This window comes from Lethenteron reissneri, chromosome 25, assembly GCF_015708825.2.
Source record: "Lethenteron reissneri isolate LAM-NWPU_2019-01 chromosome 25, ASM1570882v1, whole genome shotgun sequence".
Classification (NCBI taxonomy): domain Eukaryota; kingdom Metazoa; phylum Chordata; class Hyperoartia; order Petromyzontiformes; family Petromyzontidae; genus Lethenteron; species Lethenteron reissneri.
The window spans coordinates 18,129,898-18,141,978 of NC_083803.1; the positions used below are offsets into that span (position 1 = coordinate 18,129,898).

The 12,081-nt window shown below is 50.8% G+C and overlaps 1 protein-coding gene across 2 annotated transcripts in view; it reads left to right on the top strand.

The window, feature by feature from the left end:
- The first annotated feature begins 1,418 nt into the window (after positions 1 to 1,418).
- Positions 1,419 to 12,081, top strand: part of LOC133347367 (protein dispatched homolog 1-like) — a 55,363-nt gene continuing 44,700 nt past the window's right edge. For both annotated transcript variants that reach the window (XM_061559603.1, XM_061559604.1), the window contains exon 1: positions 1,419 to 1,608. The gene's annotated coding sequence lies outside the window, so the exon portion shown is untranslated. The remainder of the gene's footprint in view (positions 1,609 to 12,081) is intronic.

Here is a 12,081-nt window from a genome sequence, read left to right on the forward strand (position 1 = left end):
TCATCTGAAGTAGTTCACAGACTGAAAGGAAGACTACGTATGCAGTGTATGTATACTGTGAATTCAAAAACCTATACACATCTGCATGTCCTCACGTCTCTGATCAACGAAAAGCACCTTACATCACACCTCGACGGTTGATTCCGTCACAATGATCATGTGACCTGTAATGTCCACTGACGCACACGGCGTGTAGCGGTATACAGCATACGGTCAACACGCCCGCAGTATTAATCAGGACGGCCACTGAGAACCCAGCCGCAAACCTTTACGGCAAAAGCCCCAAACGGGCTACGCTACAGCTTTACTACGTCAACAGCATCCCCCAATTTGGTTGTAACAAGAAAAAACCACGCACACGCATGGATTCTGTGAACACTTTCACACACACGCGTGTCCTCTCGCAAGAGCTGAAGAACAACGCAGCGCCTACGCCGGGCAGTTTGCACCAAGTCGCTCTTAGCAAAGCCTGCGTTACAAGGACAATGTTGGTGAATTTAACACCTGAGCTTTCGCGACCAATATCCACGATAACGTTGTTTTGGGTTGGATCGCGTAAATATAAATGCGTTGTTAAACCCGCCACCGCTCGACACAGCCGATTAGCAAGGTTTGTCACGTTAACAAAACGTGCCAATTCGTGACTACTTCGGTACACCTGTGTAGTGGGAGAGTGAACCCACAAGCAGACTGTCATCACCAGCAAGACGTCATACTCGAATTGTAAATAGTGGCTTTACTCTGCAACACACCAGTGTGCTGAGGTTGCAACTTACAGTATTGGCACGTTCTGTTTACGTGGCAAACCTAATTGGCTGTGTCGGTGGTGGCGGCGGGCTTAGCGACACTTTTATTGACGCGATCTCACCCAAAACAACCTCGTGGACATTGTTGGTGTCTCGGGCACTCTGCGAGTTCTCCTGCCGCGAGGGGCCTGCGGTGGATGGACAGCTCGTGGACAAACGCCGAGTGGGAAGGCGTTAATGAAGGAGTCAGACGAGCACGGTGCGGTTCTCCTAAAGCACTGCTGATGATGTGGGTCCTCATTTCCATATTGAGAATTCTTGTTTTTCAAATCCACATCCTCATGGCCAGACCCAATGCCTCCCTCGGGTCGCCGAATCAATATAATCAACGCTGAAAATTGTTCCCGTCCAAACAATATCCCATTGGTGATTACAAAGTATGTTTTTCTTTTCACCCGAATGGCGCAAACTAAGACGAGTACGAGACGAGTTCTAATTTAAAGACAAACTAAAATACATACAACAGCGTTACAGCGGGTCGGGCTATCCCGAACCAAGATGGCGGCGCGGGCTCTCACTTCCGGGCGGCGGCAGCCATGGCTACCCGGAAGCGCTGTCCCCCCGCCCCCTCCCCCCGGGCTTGTGTCGTCACTTCCTGCGGCCCCCATCCCAATCATCATCAGCAGCAGCAGCAGCCGCTGGAGCGGCATCGTCGTCAGAAGCATCATCAGCAGCGGCAGCAGCAGCAGCAGCATGTCCAGCTGTGCCGCGCCGCCGTGACGGCAGCCAGGCCCTGGCGGCCCGGGACGAGGAGGACGAGGAGGAGGAGACGGGGGCCCGGCAGGGAGAGCCTCCGCCGCCGGTGAGGGAGCACCGCACTCCGCTCGCTGGCCCCACGCTCTGCGTGCACGGGGGGGGGGGGGGGGGTCGTTTACTGCTGCTGCTGTTGTTGTTGTCACCTGTTGTCTGCTTCGTCGCTGTCAGCTCCAGCATCGCTGGCATTGTCTACCGCGTCACACAGGTGTACAGGTGTGCAGGTGTGCGAACACATTGCACGCATGTGGTCACCTGCCGTACGCCTGTGTGCAGTATGTACACACACATACAGTTTGTGTACTCACACCGTACACCTGTGTGCAGTATGTACACACATACAGTTTGTGTACTCACACCGTACACCTGTGTGCAGTATGTACACACAGACAGTTTGTGTACTCACACCGTACACCTGTGTGCAGTATGTACACACATACAGTTTGTGTACTCACACCGTACACCTGTGTGCAGTATGTATACACACAGACAGTTTTTGTACTCACACCGTACACCTGTGTGCAGTATGTATACACACAGACAGTTTGTGTACTCACACCGTACACCTGTGTGCACTATGTACACACAGACAGTTTGTGTACTCATAGTACACCTGTGTGCAGTATGTACACACAGACAGTTTGTGTACTCACACCGTACACCTGTGTGCAATATGTACACACAGACAGTTTGTGTACTCACACCGTACACCTGTGTGCAGTATGTATACACACAGACAGTTTGTGTACTCATAGTACACCTGTGTGCAGTATGTATACACACAGACAGTGTTTGTACTCACACCTTACACCTATGTGCAGTATGAGTACACACACAGACAGTTTGTGTACTCATACCGTACACCTGTGTGCAGTATGTATACACACAGACAGTTTTTGTACTCACACCGTGCACCTGTGTGTGTGCAGTATGTATACACACAGACAGTTTTTGTACTCACACCGTACACCTGTGTGCAGTATGTATACACACAGACAGTTTTTGTACTCACACCGTACACCTGTGTGCAGTATGTATACACACAGACAGTTTGTGTACTCATAGTACACCTGTGTGCAGTATGTATACACACAGACAATTTGTGTACTCATAGTACACCTGTGTGCAGTATGTATACACACAGGCAGTTTGTGTACTCATAGAGTACACCTGTGTGCAGTATGTATACACACAGACAGTTTGTGTACTCATAGTAAACCTGTGTGCACTATGTATACACACAGACAGTTTGTGTACTCACACCGTGCACCTGTGTGTGTGCACTGTATACACACAGACAGTTTGTGTACTCATAGAGTACACCTGTGTGCAGTATGTATACACACAGACAGTTTGTGTACTCATAGTACACCTGTGTGCACTATGTATACACACAGACAGTTTGTGTACTCATAGAGTGCACCTGTGTGCAGTATGTATACACACAGACAGTTTGTGTACTCATAGTACACCTGTGTGCAGTATGTATACACACAGACAGTTTGTGTACTCACACCATACACCTGTGTGCAGTATGTGTACACACAGACAGTTTGTGTACTCATAGTACACCTGTGTGCAGTATGTGTACACACAGACAGTTTGTGTACTCATAGTACACCTGTGTGCAGTATGTACACACAGACAGTTTGTGTACTCATAGTACACCTGTGTGCAGTATGTATACACACAGGCAGTTTGTGTACTCATAGAGTGCACCTGTGTGCAGTATGTATACACACAGACAGTTTGTGTACTCATAGTACACCTGTGTGCACTATGTATACACACAGACAGTTTGTGTACTCACACCGTGCACCTGTGTGCAGTATGTATACACACAGACAGTATGTGTACTCATACCGTACACCTGTGTGTGTGCAGTATGTATACACACAGACAGTTTGTGTACTCACACCGTACACCTGTGTGTGTGCAGTATGTATACACACAACTATATGCTGCGGAAGACGCATTGTGCACACAGGTATATGTCAGCCAGTGTACATGCACAAGGGAGTGTGCACGTGTACCTATTTACATATGTGTAACCGCGCATCTGTGTCCAGTACGGTGTAGAGTTGTGTGTGTACAGGTATGGGTATGTATGTATGTTGAACTCCATTCTAACCGTATGTAGCCACCCGCACTATTTGGGTGTGTTGTCTTATAGGTGTGATTGCATATCGGTGTGTGTACACGTTTATGCTTGCATAGATGATTGTGTACATACACGAGTGTGTACTTAAAGGTATATATGTATATACAGGTTTCTTTCTACAACGTATGTGTTGTAGAAGTGTAGTGTTCTTCACTGAGGCACACACTTGACTTGGAGGCAACACGTTTATTACACAGCCCCAACAGGGCCAACTACATGAACGGACACACGTTAACTCGACCCCAACAGGATAACTGCATAACCGGGTCAGTCGGTAACATCCTGACGGACCCACGATGTCGAGCGGAGACCGAAGATCGGAGAGACGTAGTGCTGAGGGTTGATTCCAGAGAACAGCCGCGATTGGGGCTCGGGACTCGGCCTTTATGGACCGCGGAGTGGCTGGGTTCCCCCCTTGGCCACGCCCCCTTCCAGGTCCTTCCCGAAGACTCTGGCCCCTACATCACGTGTCCCTTTCTCCCCCTTTTGGGCCCCCCTTGCCACCTCGTCTGCTCACGTGCCCTCTCGGGGTCACCAAGACTGTCATGTCCTCACTCGACCTCTCTCACTGTCACCAGGACTATGCCCCCTCGGGCTCACTTCCATGGCATGCTCACTCTGGTGCCCGAGAGAGGCCCAAGACACACAGCTCCACTCTTGTGACGGGAGCTGGCGCGAACCGCCATAGTGACCCCATTTATGTCACTACAACACCCCCCCCCCCCCCCATCTTCATAGAACACAGCCGTCCTGGCTGTAAATCCCCCCAGAATTGAAAAAAACCCAGCAGAATGCCTCAAAGGGTTAAAAGCGTAGCAACGAAGAATGCAGCCAACAATGGCGCAACAAATACAGAAACCCTAATATGTATACAATCACCGAAAGAAAAAAAAGGGGGAGGAGAAGATTTGGAAGAAAGATAAAAAAAATGTTGGCACTGTGAACGCGCCGAAGAACATGCCAACTCGACCTCCAGGCAACACCACCACCAACCCCCGCATGTGTGTCACCCCCCGCGGCACAAGAAGAGCCAGGATCAGCCAATTATTACCCTGCTCCTTGGTTCAATTGAACCTCAATTGGTGGATCCTGCTCCCTCCTGTACATAAGAAAAAATGGCGAGAAGCCAGTGGAGGCGTGAGGGGCCAATCTGTATCCCGCGAGAACACCTGGAACGTGCAGGTCCCAGTCAGACTGATCCTCATTGACCTGCTGACACAGCATGGATGTCAGGGTCCTATGTAGACGTTCCACCATGCGATCAGTTTGCATACCTCCTTTAGTAATTTAGAAGAACATTTTTTGCCTTGGTCCATAAGAAGGCGTTCCGGGGCCCCCTTATCCAAAACGTAACCGTGGAGAAGCGCGTCAGTAATCGTCGCAGCCGAGGGATCCGGCACCGGCCAGGCCATTGGCCACCGAGATAGATACTCGACACCTCACAACAAATATTTACTTCCCCGCGAGATTGTAGGAAATGGGCCAAGCATGTCGAGCGCGACGAGTTAATTCACACGGGACATGCTGATGGATTTTAGAGGGGGACAAGCCATTTTTGGCAGAGGTTTTCGACGAGCGCATTCTGTGCATTCTTTTAAAACATTATAGATGTCTCCTGGCATCCCGGGCCAGAAGAAGTTAAGCCGGAGAGTCGACAATATCTTTTGGACACCAAGATGCATCACTCGTTCATGCGTCGCCCATATTACTTTGCCCCGCAAAACGGTGGGCACAACGATGTTATATTTCCGCAGTTCCCCATCCCACCTCATCAATAGACCCCCTCTAATGACCACCGTGGACAATGCTAGTCGACCCCCATCCTCCTCGAAGTTCTTAACACGGCGCCTTATTTTAAATAAGGAGGCATCCTCCTCCTGGAGTCGCCCCCATTCCGTGTGGGTGAGGCCGATTGTGTTGTCCCATATGTCAGTGTCTGTGTGTGTAACATCCGCTGCAGCCACAACAGTGCAAGATGGTCCCGTCGCAGTGGGCTTGCAACGCCCTGCCCCTGTAATGCATGCACACTGATCACTTGGTGGCAGTCGTGATAGTGTGTCAGCATTTACATGGCAAGCACCCTTTCTATATGAGACCACAAACGAGTAGTCCTGAAGGTATTCTAGCCATCGGGAGAGCTGGCAACTGCCAGAACCCCGAAATGATGGTGGCGGATGCTCCGGTATCAATGAGCACCCGCACCTCTATGCCATGAACGGTTCCGATCATGGCTGACGATCCCACCGCAGCAGCAACAACATGGCGGCCCAATGCCAACAACTGACCGGGATGCCGCGGCCACCCATCGCCCACAACAACCCGACCCTCGCGCAACACAACCCGGTGAGAACCGACGACCCGTGACTCCGAACCCGATGCCTGAGGTGACTACAAGGGCTGTGCGTGTGGGGCACCGTGACTTTCCTGAGGACCAAGCGGAGTGAAGGACGGTCAGGCGTAGGATGGCGGCGTCGTGAAGGGCCTCCCTTGTCGAGCACGGCATCGCATCGAGACGTGTCCCGGCAGGCCACACCTGAAACGGATAACTGGGTCGTCCCTTTGGGGAGGGAAGGTCTCCTTCGGCCGGTCTCGACCACCTTGTCATCTCGCATCGCCCTTCTTCCACTTTGCACCGTCCAGTGAAGCGCAGGCTTGCAGAAGCTCCGCGTCTTCGGGTGCACCTTTGCCCTCGGAAGGTCCGGTGCACGCGGCCACGGTCGCACGTTGCTAGATGTTGAAATGTGCCTGGAGACACCGTGCGACTGTGAATGAGGAAAAGTCGTCCTCTTTAGTGGCTGGCAAGACGACTTGAAATTCTTGGGCCAGCAGCAACATTCTTTCGAGGACCAGGAAATCACTTCCGACATGATCCATCCTGGGGTACGCAGACTTGGCCAGCGCCATGAGCGTGCTGCGGAAGGCGAGGGGTGTCTCGGCCTCCCCCCGCCTTCGCGTGGCGAACTTCTAGCACTTGTTGGACGGTGGTGCAAAAATCGCTGCCATCTGTGCGAGGGCTTGAGGCAGTGTCGACTTGTCTTCGGACGGGATGGTGTCGAATGCTGCCAAGGCGTCGTCGTCGAGTGCTGTGGGAAGCGCCTGCAGCGCCTTCACCTCCATCCACCCCTCAAGATTGCAGGTGATGGCAAAGCGTTGTCGAAACGCCTCCCAGTCGCCATCCACACATGAAAATTCCCTAACGAAGGGAAGCCTCTTCTTCAGAGCACAATCTTGAAGCTTTAGCGCTCTCAGCGAGAGGTCCATTTCGGCGGGAATCCTGTCCCGCCCGTCCGGCAAAATGGCGGCCGCTTGCGCGGGCCACACCTCCCTGTTTTCCCGTGCGCGGGAACCAGTGGCGGCGGAGACGTCTTGCCGCAGCTCCGGTGCCCCAACGTCCTCTTCCCGCTTTAAAGCGGCGGCCAGATCTGCCACGGCGGCCAGAGGTCATCAATGCACACGTTCCGCGATCGGCGCTCCTTCTCCGACGGTGCGGCGAGGTTCGGACTTTTTTCTGGCTCTGCCGGTAGAAGATCTTTGCGCTACATCTCTGGGGCTACAGCTCCTGGGGCTGTATGTGGAATCACCCCATCGTCCTCCTCCTCGTCTGAAGACGACTTGGTGAGTTGTTTCCGCCTAGTTAACATTATTTAACGCGAGGCTATCACCTGACTATTATGTTTCACTTCTCACTCCAGTTGTAGTGTTCTTCACTGAGGCACACACTTGACTTGGAGGCAACACGTTTATTACACATCCCCAACAGGGCCAACTACATAAACGGACACACGTTAACTAGACCCCAACAGGGCAACTACATAACCGGGTCCGTCAGTAACATCCTGACTGAACCACGATGTCGAGCGGTGACCGAAAATTGGAGAGACGTAGCGCGGAGGGTTGATTCCAGAGAACAGCCGCGATCGGGGCTCGGGACTCGGCCTTTAAGGGCCGCGGCGTGGACGGGCTCCCCCCTTGGCCACGCCCCCTTCCAGATCCTTTCAGAAGACTCTGGCCCCTACATCACGTGTCCCTCTCTCCCCCTTTTGGGCCCCCCTTGCCACCTCGTCTGGTCACGTGCCCTCTCAGGGTCACCCAGGCTGTCATGTCCTCACTCGACCTCTCTCTTACGCAAGTCACCAGGACTATGCCCCCTAGGTCTCGCTTCCATAGCATAGAGGCCCAAAACACACTGCTCCAATCTTGTGAAGGTAGCTGGCGTAAAACGCCATAGTGACCCCATTTATGTCACTACACAAGTATGTCTTTCGACGTTTCTATATTTTTTCATACATGGATGTATGCATCTCTATAGAGGAGTATGCACACACAGGCACGTCTTAGCAGGGAGGTGTGTGTACACACAAGTGTATGTGAACAGGGCTGTGTGTGTACTTACAGGGATGTGGGGATATACAAGTGTGTACTACATCCTTGTGCCGGGATGCGTGTAGACAGATGTGTGTACTTACAGGGATGTGTACACATGTATGGGTGTGCGTGCATAAAGTGATATAGGTACACGCAGGAAAATATCTTTGTTCAGAGTGTACTTATCCTGAGTATATATGATTGCAATGTATATACACGGAACTGCAGATGCTAATATTACATTTTCCAGGCAGTGAAAATCCCCATCAGCTGTAAATAGAAACAGAACACGCAGAAGCACAGTTGACATGAGTGTGTTTAAATTCACGCAATCGCCATCGTTGTGTATGCTCCGATTGGTGTGGCGGAGAAGCGTTCCTGCTGTGTGGAGCAGAACGCCCTCGTTGGTCCCACAGTGCAGCTGCTCCACACACTGTCAACGACTTCACATCCCTTTGCATGGTCGGGACACTTCCAGTCTTTGCATCTCCACCTATAGCACAACCCTTTCCTCTATATCCCCCTATAAGGGCATGTATATCGTTTTAATTTGGCGTCGATTTTAGACTGATAATTACGTCCCCTTGAAGTCAAATACCGATTCATGTAACATCCCCTTAAAGGGACGGCGCGTTTCGTGTTCTCTCCCGAGTGATGAAGACTTTCGTGAAGTCTTGTCCAAGCGACAGGGCTCTTTGTGATGTTGTCCATGTCTCGCAGTCAGCGCTGTGATGTCTGCTGTGTGTAGATGTGTACTTTTGTGTGTGAGAGGAATGCTATGTTGATTTGCTCGTCCGTGTGTGTTTGTGTGTTGGCTAGGAGTGTTGGTTAGCGCACTGCACTATGATCCCTGCATCTTACCCTGTCCTTTACTCGGTCAGCCCAATACGAGTGGCTGATACAGCTTGTCAACATCAGCAATGATACTGGCTGTGTGTGCTGTTTCCTGCATTCATCGCCCCTTCACCTGGCCTCCGAGACCCAATAGGTGCTCCCTAACGGTGTCCACGAATGGCAGGCGTACAGCAGCACAAAGGGCTGGCCGGGGCTGGCGACTTAGCCCCGTGTTGGCGTGCGGACATCGACCTTCGCGCTACCACGCTACATCCGGCCGAAATTAGCGTAATCACATCCACCCGGCAGAGTGGTCTGCGGGGCGTAGTTGAATTGAGTTACAATTGTTTATGCGATGCAGGAAATGTAATCGGAGCGCATGCACGCCAGCAGCCAAAAAACCATCCCACGCCTACTCACTCCTCCAGCAAGCATCTGCGCTGGCCTTTCCGAATGTGCGCTTGTGTGGGTGGTAAGTGCCACCACAGACCTCGGGCCACCTCGGACATATGCGATACCTGCCAGCCTTTCTGGGATGAATCGGAGCCTTTGAGACGCATTAATGCGCGTCTGTGTTCAGTGGCAGCGTGATGTGCAAACTCTCCCCCGCGTTCTCTCTCGGCCGGAAGCGTGCCTGCCTCGGCTGTGTCCGGCCCTCTCATGGATCTCTAGGAATCAGTGCAGTTTATTTGAGTGTGGTTACAAAATTCATATTTCAATTTTCCAATAGGAGATGCTACCTGGTACATGACCTTTTGTGTTTTTAGGGTGGTGGTAGGGGTAGAGAGGAGCATTGGTACTGCAAAGGTTTATGTTTATTCAAGAGGAGGAGGAGGAAGCACAGCCCTTAATTTAAGAATGCAGACAGCATTGAGGTGTTTTGTGTATTCCCCTGCGTGCTGTACTCCTTCGCAAAGGACAAAGGCCTCTAGCTTCTGAGAGGAATGCAGCCTGCTCTTGCACCCTCACCAGACCGTTTACTTACAGGGTACTCACACTGTACCCCACCTCTCATGATCCAACTATCGATATACTACAGTGTTCCCATTTGTACTGCAGGGTGGAGAGAGTGAGTGGTGGATGATGCAACACTCCATGTTTCAATCGCCCTGGTGAGGAATTGAACCCGGGGACTCTGGATTGTGGGTCCGGGTTTCTAGACTCTGTGCCAGGGTAGCTCTGGTTGATGCATGGAATACATTCATTCAGGGTAACTTTTTTCTTTTATGGAGGTGCACCAGCATGGTATTTTAGTGGATCGACAAGGACTGGCATGTGACATCGCTCAAATAACGCTGCGCGCGAGCTGCAGATGTCAGTTTTTCCAAAACGTCTTTAATACTCGCCGATATATGTGGCCCGTGTGAGTCCCATGAGCACCCTACGTTACTCGCGAAAGTTCACCTTTTGTGCCTCATCTTTATTGCGACAGGTTGTTGGAAAAACTTGTGTATGAATTTTGGAAAGGTTTCACGTTAAAAAGTAAAAATACAATTCCTTCTCCGAGTGGCAGTAATTGATGTGCTTAACTTTTGATTCGGTGTGTAGCACTCGTGCTCAAACATTTTTTGCAAACCCTTGGTTTATGTTCCAGTGTGCCCTCACTAAATGCTGTCTTCAGGAGTGCCAGAGATAATGTTTCACTGTATTACACATTTATTTCCTATGAAGTATACTCCAAAGCCAAACACATTTTAATTCAGTGCAGATATTATTCATTGGGATGCCATCTTTTGGCAGGGTTGCCACCACCGAATTTGCCGCTCAACCGTATAACGTGACGCTTGAGCCCGGCATATCGGAGGGACTTCTCCTCCTGAGAGTCCAGGCCCCATGTCTTATTTTTCTCACGTGCTCAAATACTGAGTTGTGATGAGACCAAAAATGTGGGGTGCACACCACTTGAACAGGTTAAGTACTGCTTGTTTTTCGGGAGAGATCTTGAAAGCTCCGCTCGTTTGTCATCGGGAAACGCTAAAGCATTTCATCCCACGGTGGCATTCCCGCAGGAAGCAGGCCGATTTATTAGGCATACGATCGGGATTCCTGCGAGGGGCAGTGTACTGACGGCGTTAAATCGCACATCTGGTGTCGCCGTTCCGGCTGCTGCCGTAAGTGAGCTACCATTCGCGAGCGCACGGCGGGCAGCCGCTCTCCTAACGTGATGTACGGAAAAATGTGCGCGCTTTATGTGACATCATTCACGCTCTGCCTGTCTCCTTGCTGAGGCACCTGGCTGCTTTATGGGATTCGAGTGAGAGATTGAAAGCTCATTCTGCAATGTTTTTCAATATACTTTTATTACAAGGCATACTTTATTGGATTTCTGTTGTATTAGTTTGACACCATGTTGGTATTTCTTTTCATTTTTACCCTTAAAAAAATAATGTACACATTCATCTCGCTCTCTATGTACCTTCATCATGGTTTCCTGTTTATTAGTAAAAATAAAACAACCTTGTGATTTTTTGCATTTCCCCCACTCGTGTGAGGTCTGTCAGCCTGCTGCTCTTTCTTCACTCATTCTTGTCCCAGGCCATCGTCTGCACGTCCTCTCCACAGTCCTTCCATCCTGGTTCACCACTGGGAGCTACCTCCATCTAGGCCTGCCTCTTGGTGTCCGCCCTGGTGCTCACGTGGTGATCATCTTTCTTCTTCCAATATGGTTTTCCTCTCTTCATGTCCTGGCCATCTGAGTTGACTTTCTTCCAGGTTGTTTGTGTTTCGTATTTCCAATGAACAAAACTAATCTACAGAATAATCTGCAGTAGTTGTAGTCATCCCATTCAACTCTGCGTGATGTTGAATTATGGCAGTGGTTATCACTGTAATCCCTCAACATTTTTGTGGACCACCACACACCAATAACATTTTTCAAAGTGATAACTGCTCTGAATCGTAGTGTTTGCAAGAGTTCCACGTCCCACAGTTTGGGAAACACTGCGTTATTGTGTAAGATCGCCTTGCTCTCTCACAACAACAAAATCGCCAAATATTTTCACGCTGGAGACACGTGCTCGCATGCCACGGTTCTGAGTGCGTGCGCTCACCTTGTACACCTGTTGTGACTTTACAAGCGCCCGCGCTCTCCCCGTGGCCGTGCTCGTAATCGGAGCCACGTTGCTTGCACTTTGAAGGTTTGACGGGCGACCTGGCAGCAGT